General features: G+C 42.2%; 1 protein-coding gene across 4 annotated transcripts in view; it reads left to right on the forward strand.

Moving 5' to 3' along the window:
* The first annotated feature begins 1,653 nt into the window (after positions 1 to 1,653).
* myo1b (myosin IB) overlaps positions 1,654 to 15,580 on the forward strand; it is a 267,061-nt gene continuing 253,134 nt past the window's right edge. For 3 of the 4 annotated variants that reach the window (XM_060827383.1, XM_060827384.1, XM_060827386.1), the window contains exon 1: positions 1,654 to 1,831. The gene's annotated coding sequence lies outside the window, so the exon portion shown is untranslated. The remainder of the gene's footprint in view (positions 1,832 to 15,580) is intronic. The other variant, XM_060827385.1, reaches the window with a different exon arrangement.

A 15,580-nucleotide genomic window follows, 5' to 3' on the forward strand; every position in this document is an offset into this window, starting at 1 on the left:
CATTTACTGTGGAGACTCAGAAATAGATAAAATATTGGAAAGCACCTCGTATTTCAGAAACTTCTCTGGAAGAAAGGAGACAAAAGGGAAAGATTGACCTAAAAAATGATGTCCAATGTGCTGGTGAATGTACATATGTTTAAATATAGAAAAAGACAAGCTTATATAATGCTATTCAGCAAAGTGCTTTAAAACTAAACATGCATATTTGAAAACTGTAGCCACTGGTGTTGCAATAGAAGAATAGCACAGGAAATTTGTGCACAGCAAGATCTCACAAGTAGCTTTGTCAATAACGGCCAGACGATTTGTTCAAAGATGGTAAATGTGCAATCAATTTTGACCAGGACACCAGGGATAAAATTCCTACTCCTCTTCGGTACAATACGGTGGAATCAGAGAGAAGAAGGGGTGTCAGATCAATGGGTTAGATATTCTGATCATAGTTGGAAAAACCCTATTTCCATCCCTGCTCGCATTAAAATTTACCCGAAGAACCTTTGATGGTTTCTGCACTGGAGAGTTTTGGACATAGGATTTCTCTTACAGGAAGTATCAATGAATCCAACAATAAAAAAAATCTTCATAGAAACCACATTATCATTTGGAGCAGTCAATGTGCTGGGCTCAATTATTGAAATGCCCAACAGAACAGCCCCACCTTGACAGCTCCTCTGAAAAGGTAAATGTGGGTTTGGGTGTCACTTGGCTGAGAGGTTAGGATACCAGGTAAGTAGAGTGCTAGGAGTAGATAGTGACGAGGGGGGAGCGCACTGGAATGGTAGCCTTGTATGGGCGTGGCAGAGTTGTTGAATCCAGCAACTGGGCAATGCTATAGTTTGGAGGCAAGGGGTGTGTTCAGCAGAATGGGGTTGGGGAGATAAGGCTGGGGAGTTGTAAGGAGCTGGGAATGGCATAGTTGGGGGGGGGGGGGGGGGGGGAGGTTGCACAGTGAGTTAAGCATTCAGTTGAATAATTACTCAGGAGTTTGAATCCTCTAACTTTTCCTGGGTAATATTAGCGTCTCTGGGTTGGAACCCTCTGCATTCTTTGCCTTTAATGGATTCTTTCCGAGAGTTCCCAAATGCAGGAACATAGCCGATCAGAAAATTCAACTTCCCGCTCAATTCCCACAGTCGGACATTACACAGTCCAATGCGCAGCTCCAGGCTGCAGTCCTCCACCGGCCATCTGCAATACCTCGGCCACAACAGGGTCCTCCCGAGGACTGCACCTCTGACAGCGCAGCATTCCCTGTCAATCCACACTGAGGTTGTTTTGTGTGCATCTTAGTCACAGCCGACGCGAACTCTGAGAATTGACCTACATGGAAAATAGTGAGGGAAATCCCAGGTCTGGTGTTTCTTCTGCAGTGGCAAAAGCATAAATGCCGTTATAAATCCAAAAGGGATTTCTGCCACTTATATTGGCAGCGTGGGATTGTGGATCTCTCGAACCTCAGGTCCCGATTATATCTTCACCAGTGACACCCTGCTCCTTTTTCACTCTGTAGCCCCCTTTGTCTCTGTCTCTCTTTGCCCCCAACTATAGTAGGCTGCCCTCACCTGGAGCATGGTGCTGGAGCAGGAGGCGGAGAGAGCAACAGCAGAAGGTGATTAGCATGGAGGCTGAGAGAGACACACCCCGCCCGAGGCTGGGACTGACACACACGGAGAGAGAGAGAGAGAGAGGAGCAGGCTTTACTGGGTCTGGGGTTAGTTAGACAGGGAGAGGGCTGAGCAGCGGGAGCAACGCTAGCCTTTGTCCTCTTACAGCGTGTCCACAAAAGATAGAGAAGTGTTCGGGGTTACACACGGCTTCACAACACAAGGTAACGTGCTTTTTCTTTCTCTCAATACAAAGAAAGCCGGGTTCGAGAGGGGGAAACCCGAGCAGGAACTTTTGAAAATGTAGTGGGGTTTTGGGATCTCGGCGATGAAACTGAATGGGGACGGTGAAGCCGCGTGTTCAAGGCGAACATTCACCGGAGAATGTCTTATAATGTCCCGCCGAAATTAACGTATGCACTGGGACAAGCCAGCGGACCCGGCTGCAAAGATAGATGTTCCTTAAAACAAAGCGGTCCCCTTGACCCAAAACAAAGGCAAACGAGTAACTTCACCAATTCAGAAATACTGCCGTAAGTCAGAAGCACAGAATGCTGGAGAAAGAGCAGCTCTCTGATTTATCTGGAGTGTGTGAGGTGGAGTTTGGGATTCTCTCGGTCTTTGCACGGAGAGATGAGTGGCACTATCTTTCTCTTGTTGCTGCGTGTTGTCTTCGGACCGGTAGATGGACACCCGAGGGTCCATTGTCACACCGTTCATTCAAAAGGCAGTCAGCTTTTTGCGTGAGAGCTCTAGTTCATCTTCTACTCTTGTGAGATCTCTAATAAGTCCTCAGTGAAAGGGGGGTAACCCGTGTCCGCGCCATGTAGAAATCTGATTCGGATGTGATTGAAACCAGATGATTCCTGGTCTCCCTCTCCTCTTCCTCCCCCCTTTTCTGCGGTATTGGGTAGTCGGCCGAGCAAAGGCTGCCCTGACTTTGCCGTTCATCCTGTCTCGCTTTCATTTATTTTGTTTTCTCACACTTTGCTGACTCGTCGTTTGCTCATTATCCCCAAACGCGTCCGTTTCTACCCGATTCCGCCTCCACGGAGGTGGTTCAGGGCGATCACCCTGTCCCAGCTCCGTTACTGGGCTTTATCTTCTGTGAATAAATACCCTGGTATTGCAACATGAACAGGCGACACCGTACCTGGCTTCCCAGCAGCCACTCTGAACAGTGCAGCCAGCGTGTTTTAAGAAGTTTTGTGTGGCTGTATAATCAGTACGCTGTCAGCCTTCGACATTTCTCTGACTTCTTGCGAACTTCGGTTTAAAGAGCAAAGATATAAAAGGAAGTAACCCCCCCCCCTCAAACGAGACGTGTATGTTGGAACGCCTGACACGGAAGTACAGTGATTGCATTGTAAAAGTCCTCGGCAGCAGGTAAAGGTCAGAGAGTGACGCCTGGTTAACTCCCACATGCTACGTACTGTTAACGGTGGAAGTGTCCAGGGAAGTGATCTTCCCTGAATACAGACAATCCTGAATACAGAAACAGTTCTTGGGTTACTGCAAATTAGTTATATGTTTAATAACAGTGTAAGTTCTCTGGAAAGTGCCACTCCCTGTGTGTATGTTGAATCAGCAAAATGCTTTGCTCAGTCAATATAAGGGGACAAGGTAGCTACAGCCCAGAAAGCAAATGAAGTAGGATAGAACTGGAGCCGATCTTTATGCACTTTACAAGCATCTACAGATTTATGCATCAGAAGCAAGCACCCCCGAACTCGAACACGGTTTCACTTTCTATTTATAGAGGCAGGGTGAATCTCCAGCTAATATGCATCACCTGCGCACAACTGAAAGCATTTACTATGCTTCTAGTTGTAACTTTTTTTTATTTACTCATGGGACATGAACATCGCTTGCTGCCCAGCGTTTTATTGCCCATCCGTGGTTGCCTTTGAGAAGGTGATGAGCTGCCTTCTTGAACCACTGCAATCCATTTGGTGAAAATAGACCCACAATGCCATTAAGGAGGGAATTCCAGAATTTTGACATGAACACTGAGGGAACAGAGAGATATTTCCAGGTCGCGTTGGTAATTAGTTTGAAGGGGGACTTGCAAATGGTGTTCCCATGTATCTGTTGCCCTTGTCCCTCATGCTGGAAATGGGCATATGTATGGAATGTGCTGTCTGAGCATCTTTGATGAATTTCTGCAGTGCATCTTGAGTGAATATACATTGCTGCTACTGAGCATTGGTGGTGGGGATTGTGGGTTTGTTTGTTGATGTGATGCCTTCAAGTGGCTGCTTTGTTCAGGATGGTGTCAAGCTTCGTGACTGTTGGAGCTGCACATATATAGGCAAGTGAGGAGTATTCCATCACACTCCTGATTTGTGCTGTGTAGATGATGGACATGCTTTGGGTAGTCTGGAGGTGAGTTACTTGCCACAGTATTCCTAGCTTCTGACCTGCTGTTGTAGTCACTGTTTATGTGACAAGTCCAGTTGAGTTTCTGGCCAATGGTAACCCCAAGGATGTTGATAGTGGTAGATTTGATGGAAACACTATTGAATGTCAAGGGAAGGTGATTAGATTGTCTCTTATTAGAGATGGTCATTGCCTGGCATTTGTGTGGCGTGAATGTTATCTGCTGTTTGTCGCCTCAAGCATGGAGATTGGTCAGATCATGTTGCATTTGAAGATGGAGTGCTTCAGTATCTGAGGAGTTATGAATGGTGTTGAACGTTGTGCAATCATTGGCAAACATCCCAACTTCTGACCTTATGATGGAGGAAAGGTCATTGAAACAGCTGAAGATGATTGGGTCAACGACAGTATCCTGAGGGACTCCTGCAGCAATGTCCTGGATCTTGGATGATTGACCTCCAACAATCACAACCATCTTCCCATGTGCCAGTGTGTGACTCCAATTAGCAGAGAATTTGCCAGATACCCATTGATTCCAGTTTTGCTAGGGCTGCCTGATGCCACACTCAGTTGAAAGCAGCCTTGATGTGAAGGGCTGTCACCCTCACTTCACCTCTGGAAATCAGCTCTTTTATCCATGCTTGAACCAAGGCTGTAATGAACTGAGTGGCCCTGGTGAAGAACAAACTGAATGTCACTGAGAAGGTCATTGTGAGCAGGTACTGTTTGATAGCGCTGTTGATACTTTCTGTCACTTTACTGATGATCAATAGTAGAACTGATGGAGCAGTAATAGGCCAGGTTGGATCGTCCTGTGTTTTATGTATAGCACATACTTGGGCAACTTTCCACATTGTAGGGGAAATACCAGTGTTGTAACTGTAATGGAAGAGTTTGGCTAGGGGAGCAGCAAGTTCTAGATCACAAGTTTCTGTACTATTGCTGGAATGTTGTCAAACCCTTTCGCCCTTCCAGTGACTTCAACTGCTTCCTAATATCACATGCATTGAATTGGCTGAATATTGTTATCTGTAATGCTGAGACCACTGGAAGAGGCCGAAATGGAACATCCACTCGGCACTTTTTTAGCTGAAGATTGGTGTGAATGCTTCAGCCTTGTCTTTTGTACTGATGCATTGGGGATCTTCTATCACTGAGGATGGGGATATCTGTGGAGCCACCTCCTTCGGTGAGTTTTATTAATTGTTGATTCATGCCTAGATATGGCAGGACTGCAGAGTTTAGATCTGATCTGTTAGTTGTGGGATTGCTTAGCCCTGTCAATTGCTTGCTGTTGATGCTTTATGGTACAAGTAATCCTGTTTAATAGTTTCACTAGGTTGGCACTTCATCGACAAACTTTGCTTTTGACTTTTAAAAGGAGGTATGAATCGCAACCAACTAAAATTGAATTATTTGAAGATGATTCCGTCCTAATGAAAATACATAGAATTGAGATTTTTCCTCTGACCAACATTGTTAAAACAGTTTAGTAGGTCATTGTCACATTGATGTTTGTTGGAGTTTGCAGTATACAGCTTCATCCTACACTTCTGATTAAAAGCATGGTTGAGGTGAGAGTTGTTGTTTGGAGAATGATGTGTGACCATCCATTTCATTCTCTATAGCGGAGTACTTTGATCCACCATTTATGTACCCATGTACCATGACAGGAATACTTCTACTATAGAGCATCGACATTTATTTCTTGACATTTCAAAATATTTCCAAATGTTGAATACATTGATTATATTTGTTAACCTCATCATCATTTCCTGTTCTGATGCACACATTTCTCTTTCCCATAAGTCACATTCAGGCAACAATGAATGATTCCAGCAACTTATTCCCAGACATTCGTCACAGGTTTACTGTTAGATGTTGGTAGGATTCAATAGTAGCCCTGGTGACTCACCAGTGGGTCTTTACATGGCTCTGGAGAAACCGCTGGTGTGCATTTGTCAATTCTTCCTGAAGTTATTTCTGAGATTTGGAGCTCATTATGTGGGAAGTTAGAACATAAACATTATATCATACCACACTGTGACACAATGCAATAGCAACATTTATGAGATGCTTTCGTATATGAGCCCAAATGTAATGTTGTTAATCTTGTGTGTATATCCCTTTATCAAGTATTTTCTTAACACTGATCAGTGCCTAATGCATATTCTGTGTTGCCAAACTATCTTAATGTAGATGTACTACATTAATTTCTTCACTATTTTCTCACTGGGATTGGCAGAGGTCATTTTTGCATGATCTAAAAGTAAATCAACTTTGTGATTCGTATCTTTTCTTCAACTGGAAAGCAAAATTTATGGAGAAGTGATCATGAGCAAAAATGTAGGGATGATCACCTGATCTAAAAGGAATCTCTACAATCTTAAAATAATTTCTAAACTAGAAATTATTCTTTGAGAATGGAGAGGAAGGCACCATCTCTTTGTAATGAAGTTGGCTTCAAGATGTGACCTGTCAATAGGAGTTTGGAACTGAGTTGATCCCAACCCAAAGAAGGGAATTATTAGCTAGTTAGTTTGGCTCACTGATATCACAATGAGAGTTAGATCTATTGCTGTTTGGATTCTTTCAAGTTGACTGTCTGTCCCCATGATAATTGATTAGCAGCAGGATGTTAGCTGGTTAAACTCCAACACCAGTTAAATATATTCTTAGATGGATGGAGCATGCTTTCTGTAACTGGAAAATTATTAATGCTAGCACATGGACATTGCAGTCGCTTTTCTTGAAGACAGTTGAGCACGATGTTGGTTTTTCTCTTGCTGAGACCAAATAAAGTTACAAATGAAATAGCTGATCGACATGGTCTTTTGCTTTGGCAAACACACACATAGTATACATTCATACTCCTTAAAGATAGAATGGTAATGGAACAAAATTCATATGCTGCTGAACAATGCAAGAAGTATGTTTTCAATTATAATAAAATGATTTTGCAATTTGTGCAATTATAATTCAGGTAGTTTTACAGAACAACGGATCCATAAATGCTGTGATTAGAAACAGTTTTTAATGGGATACTTCTCCAGAGTGTGAGCACTGTTCAGCAACTGAAATGGATTCATTGTTCCATTACACCAGTGACTTGAACAATGCTAAACATAAATTTTGCAATCTAATGGGTGATTGTTACTGCTGAGTTTTAATGTGCCCTGTAGCTTAAATAGTCTATTGGTGCATGTAATATGCTACTGGGTCTGAGTACATGCCTTGTTGGTGTACCACAGGAACGATTATACATATGTTATAATAGATTCTACTGTTTCTAAAGATAACAAAGGCACTGCAACTGTTGAGCAATAATTACTGAAATATAATGACTTTCAGTATTGGAGAAAACCTGCGCAGGTAATCAGTTTGAAATGGAATGTCTCCAGAGAAAACTGTTCAGTACCAAATTGTATTGGTTCACTTCCTGTACAAATTCACATTAAGCATCTGGTTGAAGACATGATTAGAGATCAGATAAGCATAAATTGAAATGTTCAGTTGTTACAGAGGGCAGAAACAATCCTGTGATACTTGGTCCAGGGGTTGCAGAATATTGTCTTTGGAGTGTAGCCAGCTCATGTTGAATAGTGGAGTTGTATGAATGTTTGCAGTTTTACTTGATTACTTTGGGGAATTGGAGAGTAGTTATGTAGAACCTTTTTTCAGAACATTAACTCGGTGGAACTTGTGATTGAGATTGTATGTGACCTGGCTTGATTGATCTTTTCCTATATTATGTTCTAAATTTATTTTGTAGCCACCTTAACCATCATCTGGTTGTGTATTTTATTTCAAAACTCCTATAACGTTAGTTAACTTGTTGCTACTGAGAGATACACATTTAAGCACAGCAAAGTGTGAGCTGTTGAATAGTGGAGCTCAGTTTTGCCTGCAATCTCTTGTGTTGTGGTCCTAATCACTTTGCTGCCATAATTAGCTAGATGTTCTTTTGCAATATTATCTCTCTTTTGCTGGTTATATCTTTTTCATTGACAGCTGATATGACTGGTGTTGACAAGTATGAAAGAAAGATCTTGCACTCTTTCAATTTGGAAGTGGTGTGCATCACAGGAAGGATACCACAAAACACTCAAAACAAATGTTGTGTAATATTGAAGAAGGGTTAATCTTAAAAATGTAAACAGAAATACGCACAAGTTCCACTTGCATCTATAAAAGAGTAGCCACATGTTAATGTTTTGGGTGTAGACCCCTTCATCAGAACTGGAAACTGAGTTCTTAAATTGACTTAGACAAAAGGGTGGATGGTGTTGGTGGTGGTTATCTAAGATTATCTTAGTCGATAGTTGAAAAACACTGAAAGAGCAAATGCGTGTGAAATAAATAAGGTGTTGAAACATCATTAAGTTGGTGAAATGAAATAAAAATAACCTTAAGGCAAGACTTCCGAAGTAAAACCGAACATGCTACAAGCATATAGCAGACTTGTGAACAGACAAAATAGGGAATGACATGCAACATCCTGATTGCTGTCCATCCTTACTGCCAGGATATAGAACATAGAACATCAAAAGTGCAGCACAGAACAAGCCCTTTGGCCCATGATGTTGTGCCAAGGATTATTCCTAATCTAAAATAAATTAACCTAACCTACTCACCCCTCAATTCACTGCTGTCCATGTGCATGTCCAGCAGTCGCTTAAATATCCCTAATGACTCTACTTCCACCACTATTGCTGGCAACGCATTCCGTGCATTCACAACTCTCTGCTTAAAGAATCTACCTCTGACATCTCCTCTATATCTTCCTCGTCATATCTTAAAACTATGACCCCTCGTGCCAGTCAAATCTGCCCTGGGGAAAAGTCTCTGGCTATTGACTCTATCCATGCCTCTGATTATCTTGTATACCTCGATCAGGTCACCTCTCTTCCTCCTCCTCTCCAGAGAGAAAAGTCCAAGCTTAGTCAACCTCTCCTTGTAAGACAGGCCCTCCAGTCCAGGCAGCATCCTGGTAAACCTTCTTTGCACCCTCTCCAAAGCCTCTGTATCTTTCCTATAGTAGGGCGAGCAGAACTGGACACAATATTCCAAATGTGGTCTCACCAGGGTCTTGTCGAGCTGCAGCAAAACCTCATGGCTCTTAAACTCAATCCCCCTGTTAATGAAAGCCAAAACACCATATGCTTTCTTCACAACCGTATCCACTTGGGTGGCAACTTTGAGGGATCTATACACTTGGACACCAAGATCCCTTTGTTCCTCCACACTGCCAAGAATCCTGTCTTTAATCCTATATTCAGCATTCAAGTTTGACCTTCCAAAATGCATTTATCCAGGTTGAACTCCATCTGCCATTTCTCAGCCCAACTCGCATCCTGTCTATGTTGCACTGCAGCCTGCAATAGCCCTCGATACTATCTACGGCACCTCCAACCTTTGCGTTATTGGCAAATTTACTAACCCACCCCTCAAACTCCTCATCCAAGTCATTTATAAAAACTACAAAGAGCAGAGGCCCAAGAACAGAGCCCAGTGGGACACCACACACCACTGTCTTCCAGGCAGAATGCTTCCCATCTACAACCACTCTCTTCATTCTGTCAGCCAACCAATTCTGAATCCAGACAGCCAACTCTCCCTGTATCCCATACCTCTGAGGCATGATCTGCCCCTCACAAAGCCATGTTGACTACCTTTAATCATGCTATGCTTTTCCAAATAGTCACAAATCCTATCCCTCAGAATTCTTTCCAAAATCTTGCTGACTACAGACGTAAGACTGAGTAGTTCGCAATTGCCAGGGATTTCCCTATTCCCCTTCTTGAAAAGAGGAACAACATTTGCCTCCCTCCAATCCTCTGGTTTGACTCCTGTGGAGAGTGAGGAAGCAAAGATCTTAGCCAGCAGCTTAGCAACCTCCTTTCTTGCTTCCTGGAGCAACCTAGGATAAATCTAGTCTGGCCTTGTGGACTTATCAATCTTGATGTGTTGGAAATTTTGGAAAACATTAACTTCCTCAATCTGTTCAAGCCTGTTTCCCAGCTCCTCCAAGTTCTTATTCACAACAAGGTCCCTTTGCTTAGTGAAAACCAAAGCAAAAAACTCATTTGGCGCTTTCCCTATCTGTTCAGACTCCACGTACAAGTTCCCTACTCTGATCATTCTCTTATTCCTCATGTATGAGTAAAATGCCTCATGTGTTCTGATGGAGATTATGCGCCCTCAAAGCCACCTAGTTCAATGCTATTATGATTCAGCTGCTGGTAATACTGGACAAGTTAGATCTCAGACTGAAACCTGGTTTGATAGTTGACAAGTTTTACTTTTGGAGTTTGGTTACTTTGGTCAGTCATGGACTCTGTGAAGGTATTCAAAGTGGATAGTTGAAAGACAAGTGTTTTTAACACCAAAAAGGCGAAAAGAAACAAAGGTATTTTAATATAAATTGCAAAAAGAAAAATATCCAAAACTCTTCCCAGCAATTTTCTTTACAGCCATTCATCCTCAGTGAAGTATCACTCCTACCTTAACTCCTTTAATTTCTGACTCAATTGACTCTTTCTAGACTATCTCTTTGGACAGTTGAGCTAGTTTTAAGATTTCTTTGATTGTCTGGATACTACTTTCCAATTCTGGAGATTTCTACTAAGTCTCTCAGCCTGCTGACATCCATGAATTAAACCTTCACAGTCTGGTGACTTCGAAAGAAACTGACCACCTGCTAGGTTGGCTTCTCCTGATCTGAACTCCACCCACTACTGGCTCTTTAGCATTGTTTCTATATCATAAAACACAGCTACGTAAATACTTGGCAATTAACTTTTGGATCTTTCGTTTAAAAAGAAGTCATCTTCACAACTGAAAGTCAATATTTTTCCTCTAATTCCAATTCAAGTTCCCAACTAATTACAATATACTATAAATTCAGATCTCAACATTCTTCCAATAATTTGGAGCACCATTACTTCAGGAAGATTACTTTAGTTATGGTCGGAGTTGCTAAAGTCAGTATTTAGATCAGAATGATTGCAAGATGTCCAATTTACTCCTGAGCCATTCAGTTATGTTGACATAAGTTGAACTTGATGGGAAAGTGTTTGGAAGTCATGCTGTGAGTTTCATGCTTGGCTTACAACTTGTGGTGTCCCCTGCTGGAAGTGACCATAGCATAACATGGGCTGTCCAAGAACTGAAGTATAAAAATGGAAATTGACGTAGAAAACCACAGGAAGGTCAAGCTTGCACTTGTGGACAGAAAGCAAGTATTCACAAAAGGGTTGAGGCTGTGGTCCATTGGCTATTATAGTCAGAAATGCACTAATATAGAGTGGAAACTGTTGACTACAGGCCTTTGAAGTAAGTGTCAGAGCAATGCAGTCCATTCCTGATATTTCATACCAACCAGGCATATCATTGCTGTGGAATGCTGTGAATTTTGCATTTAAATGTCAGAGCACAGGGCATTCTGTAATGTGTGTGGAGTGTTTGAGCATGGTTGCAGAAATATATTATTTAACATAATGTGAAATTTAGTAATGTCTTTACTTTTGATTTGTACTTTTATTTAAAATATTGGAAGATGTGTCAAATTCATATTTGACAAATTATGTTTGTATGTTGGAAATTATTGCCATAGGTCTATTCATTTAAAATGATTTGTGATTTAACTAGTGAGTGCATAGCTATGACTGTGTATCTACTTGGGTTTCTTTCTTTGATCCTTTTCAAATGTCTACTGCAGAATACCTAGCATTATTATGATGTTGAACCAACAGTTAAAATATGTTTATAGCATTAATCTTTTACCTGGTACTTCACATGTATTAACAACTGGAAAATGAAGTCATGTTTTACACTCAATGAAAATTAAGATACGGCATGGTAGACTGGTTGGTAAGGTTAGATTACATGGGATTCAGGGAGAGCCAGCCAGTTGCGTACAAAATTAGCTTGAGGCAGGAGACTGGTGGTTGAAGGTTTGTTTTTCAGACTGGAGACCTGAAACCACTGGTGCTGCTGCAAGGATTGGTGCTGGGTCCATTGTTGTTTGTCATTTATATAAACAATTTGAATGAGAATATAGGAGGCATCATTAGAAAGTTTGTTTGGATGACACCTAAATTGATGATGTAGTGGACAGTGAAGAAAGTTATCTAAGAGTGCAATGGGATCTTGATCAACTGAGCCAGTGGGCCAAGGAATGGCAGATGGAGTTGAATTCAGATAAATGTGAAGTGTTGCATTTTGATAAGGCAAACCAGGACCACTCTTGCACAGTTAATGGTAGGGCCCTAGGGAATATTGTTGAACAGAGACCTAGGAGTGTAGGTACACAGTTCCTTGAAAGTGGAGTCGCAGGTAGAAAGGGTGGTGGAGAAGGGGTTTGGCATGTTTGCTTTCATCAGTCAGAGGATTGAGTACAAGAGTTGGGACATCATGATAAAGCTGTACAACATTTTGGCAAGGCTACGTTTAGAGTACCATGTGCAATTTTGGTTGCCTTACTCTTTGAAAAATGTTATTAAGCTGGAAAGGGTGCAGAAAAGATTTACAAGTATTTTACTGAGACTGGAAGATTTGAATTATAAGGACAGGCTGGGACTTTTTGCCCTGGAGCTCAGGAGGTTGAAGGCGTGACCTTTTATTGAGTTTTATAAAATCATGGAGCATAGATAAGGTGAATTGCCAAAGTCTTTTCCCCATGGTCAGGGAATCCAAAACTAGAGTGCATAGGGTTAAGGCGAGAGGTGAAAGATTTAAAAAGAATATGAAGGGTAACAACTTCATGCAGAAGGTGGTGCATTTGTGAAACAAGGTGTCAGAGGAAGTTGTAGAGGCAGGTACAATTATAACACTTAAGACATTTGGACAGGTACTTGGGAAAGAAGGGTTTAGAGGGATATTGACCAGACACAGGCAAATGGGGCTTGTGAAGTTTTGGAAGCCTGATCCGCATGGATGAGTTGGGCCAAAGAACCTGCTTCCCGGCTGTATGGTTGTCTGATTCTGTCATCTGAAGAATACACCCAACAAAGAAATGTCACTGTATTTTGCATTATCTTTAATTATCTCCGTAATTCAGAAACCTGTTGCTCAAATAATTTGGCATGGTTGTAAGGATAAATTGGATGAACTTTAAGAAGCACCAAAAGATTTTTGCAATATTGTTTGTGTGTAGATTTAGGTCTTGGTGCAGGGTTTATACTGCAGTATAAATCATACAATTATACCTGCAGTTTATTTAATGCAATAACTTTACTGAATCATATCACATAACTAAATTTTGCATGACTGAAGAGAATGATATTGCACTATTGATTCAGAAAGCTATAGCTGCTCTCACATGTATTATGCAATGGATAAAGCAATAGGGAATTTCATTTCCATTCAGTTATGTGTATATTTCACTCAATCTACTGTAGTAGATGCATTTTGTATTAGTATTTCTGCTTCTCTATAAATGTTTTCTTTTTCTCAGTTATTTACTTGAATGGAAAATGTGTTTATTGCTAGATTTGCACATTGGATTTGTATTCTTTCATATGGCATGGGCATCACTCAGGTAGGACTGTTTCTTGAGCAGGTCAGGCAGCATCCGAGGAGCAGGAGGATCGACGTTTCAGGCATAAGCCCTTCTTCAGGAATGAGGCTGGTGTGCCAAGTGGGCTGAGATAAAAGGTAGGGGGCAGGGAATTTGGGGGAGAGGCGCTGGGAATACGATAGATGGAAGGAGGTGAGGGTGAGGGTGATAGGCCAGAGTGGGGGTGGGGGAGGAGAGGTCGGGAAAAAGATTGCAGGTCAAGAGGGCGGTGTTGAATCTGGGAGTTGGGACTGAGATAAGGTGGGGGGAGGGGAAATGAGGAAGCTGGAGAAATCTACATTCATCCTGTGTGGTTGGAGGGTTCTTAGGCGGAAGATGAAGCGCTCTTCCTCCAGGCATCGTGTGGTCAGGGTCTGGCGATGGAGGAGGCCAAGGACCTGCATGTCCTTGGCGGAGTGGGAGGGGAAGTTAGTGTTCAGCCACGGGGCAGTTGGGTTGGTTGGTGTGGGTGTCCCAGAGGTGTTCCCTGAAATATTCTGCAAGTAGGTGGCCTGTATCCCCAATGTCTCCTCTACACTGGGGAGACAGGCTGCCTGCTTGCGGAACATTTCAGGGAACATCTCTGGGACACCCACACCAACCAACCCAACCGCCCCATGGCTGAACACTTGAACTTGCCCTCCCACTCCGCCAAGGACATGCAGGTCCTTGGCCTCCTCCATCGCCAGACCCTGACCACACGATGCCTGAGGAAGAGCGCTTCATTTTCCGCCTAGGAACCCTCCAACCACACAGGATGAATGTAGATTTCTGCAGCTTCCTCATTTCCCCTCCCCGCACCCCCTCGCCACCACGTTATCTCAGTCCCAACCCCCGGATTCAGCACTGTCCTCTTGACCTGCAATCTTCTTCCAGACCTCTCCGCCCCCACCCCCTCCCCGGCCTATCACCCTCACCCCCTTCCACCTATCGTAGTCCCAGCGCCCCTCCCCCCTACCTTTTTAGCTCAGCCCGCTTGGCACACCGGCCTCATTCCTGAAGAAGGGTTTATGCCTGAAACGTTGATTATCTTGCTCCTCGGATGCTGCCTGTCCTGCTGTGTTTTCCCAGCATCACATATTTCAACTCTGATCTCCAGCATCTGCAGTCCTCACTTTCTCATAAAACTGTTTCTTGCCCACACTTGGGTCTCCAATAAATAGCATTTTAACAGATAGTTGCTTTGCATCAAGTGTCTGAATCCAGCACCAAAAGAAATTGAAACCCATGCTGTCATGAAAACATCAATCATCTCAGCACCAGAATGAGCTCCTCCAATATCCTTGTTTCAGAATTTCATACATTTATCTTATAAAGTTTTCAAGTACTTGATAATAGTTATAGCTTGCAGCTATTAATTATACCTTTTCTGCTTAGTTGTAATGGGCAAAGTGTATCCACAAGGGCATGGTTAAATCTGTAAGAGCTTTGTGTTTCACCGACAAATGTGCGCTATATTCCGAGAGGTGTTATAACGTCCAAGTTTCTTTTCTGCCTCAGTTTATGCTGAGTTACTGTAGTACAGCAGAGCTCATGGGCTTGTTTGTAAGAGCGTTTATGCAAAAAGAATCTCCTGCTGGCATTTCAGTCATTACATTGCTGACTTTATGTTGGTGATTTTGTTATTTTGAATTGCTTACTTTTTAATGGCTGTGATTTTTTTTCTCTCTCTCAGCAGCTTGTTCATTGTGACTTGGTCATGTGGGTTATGGAAGTCATGTGAATAGGCAATTAAGGTTTTGCTGCACGTTTTGGCAAAGTGAGAGCAGCTTCAGCAAAATGTTAACCAAAGTTTGCCTTTATGATAAATTCCATTTTTAGCTGCCTCACTAACTCCATAAGGAAGAAAAATTGTAATGCAAAGGTAAAAAACTTCTTTCAGTGATTCAAAAGATTTTTGTGATAATTTTGGTTCTAGAGGTTGGGTTTTTAAAGAAATAATGCTATTTGCAAACTTTTGTCCAGTGGTTGAGAAAACTTGTTCAGTCAATAGGATAAATTAATTAATCAATATGGTTGGTTATAAATGAGAGAA

This window comes from Hemiscyllium ocellatum, chromosome 7, assembly GCF_020745735.1.
Source record: "Hemiscyllium ocellatum isolate sHemOce1 chromosome 7, sHemOce1.pat.X.cur, whole genome shotgun sequence".
Classification (NCBI taxonomy): domain Eukaryota; kingdom Metazoa; phylum Chordata; class Chondrichthyes; order Orectolobiformes; family Hemiscylliidae; genus Hemiscyllium; species Hemiscyllium ocellatum.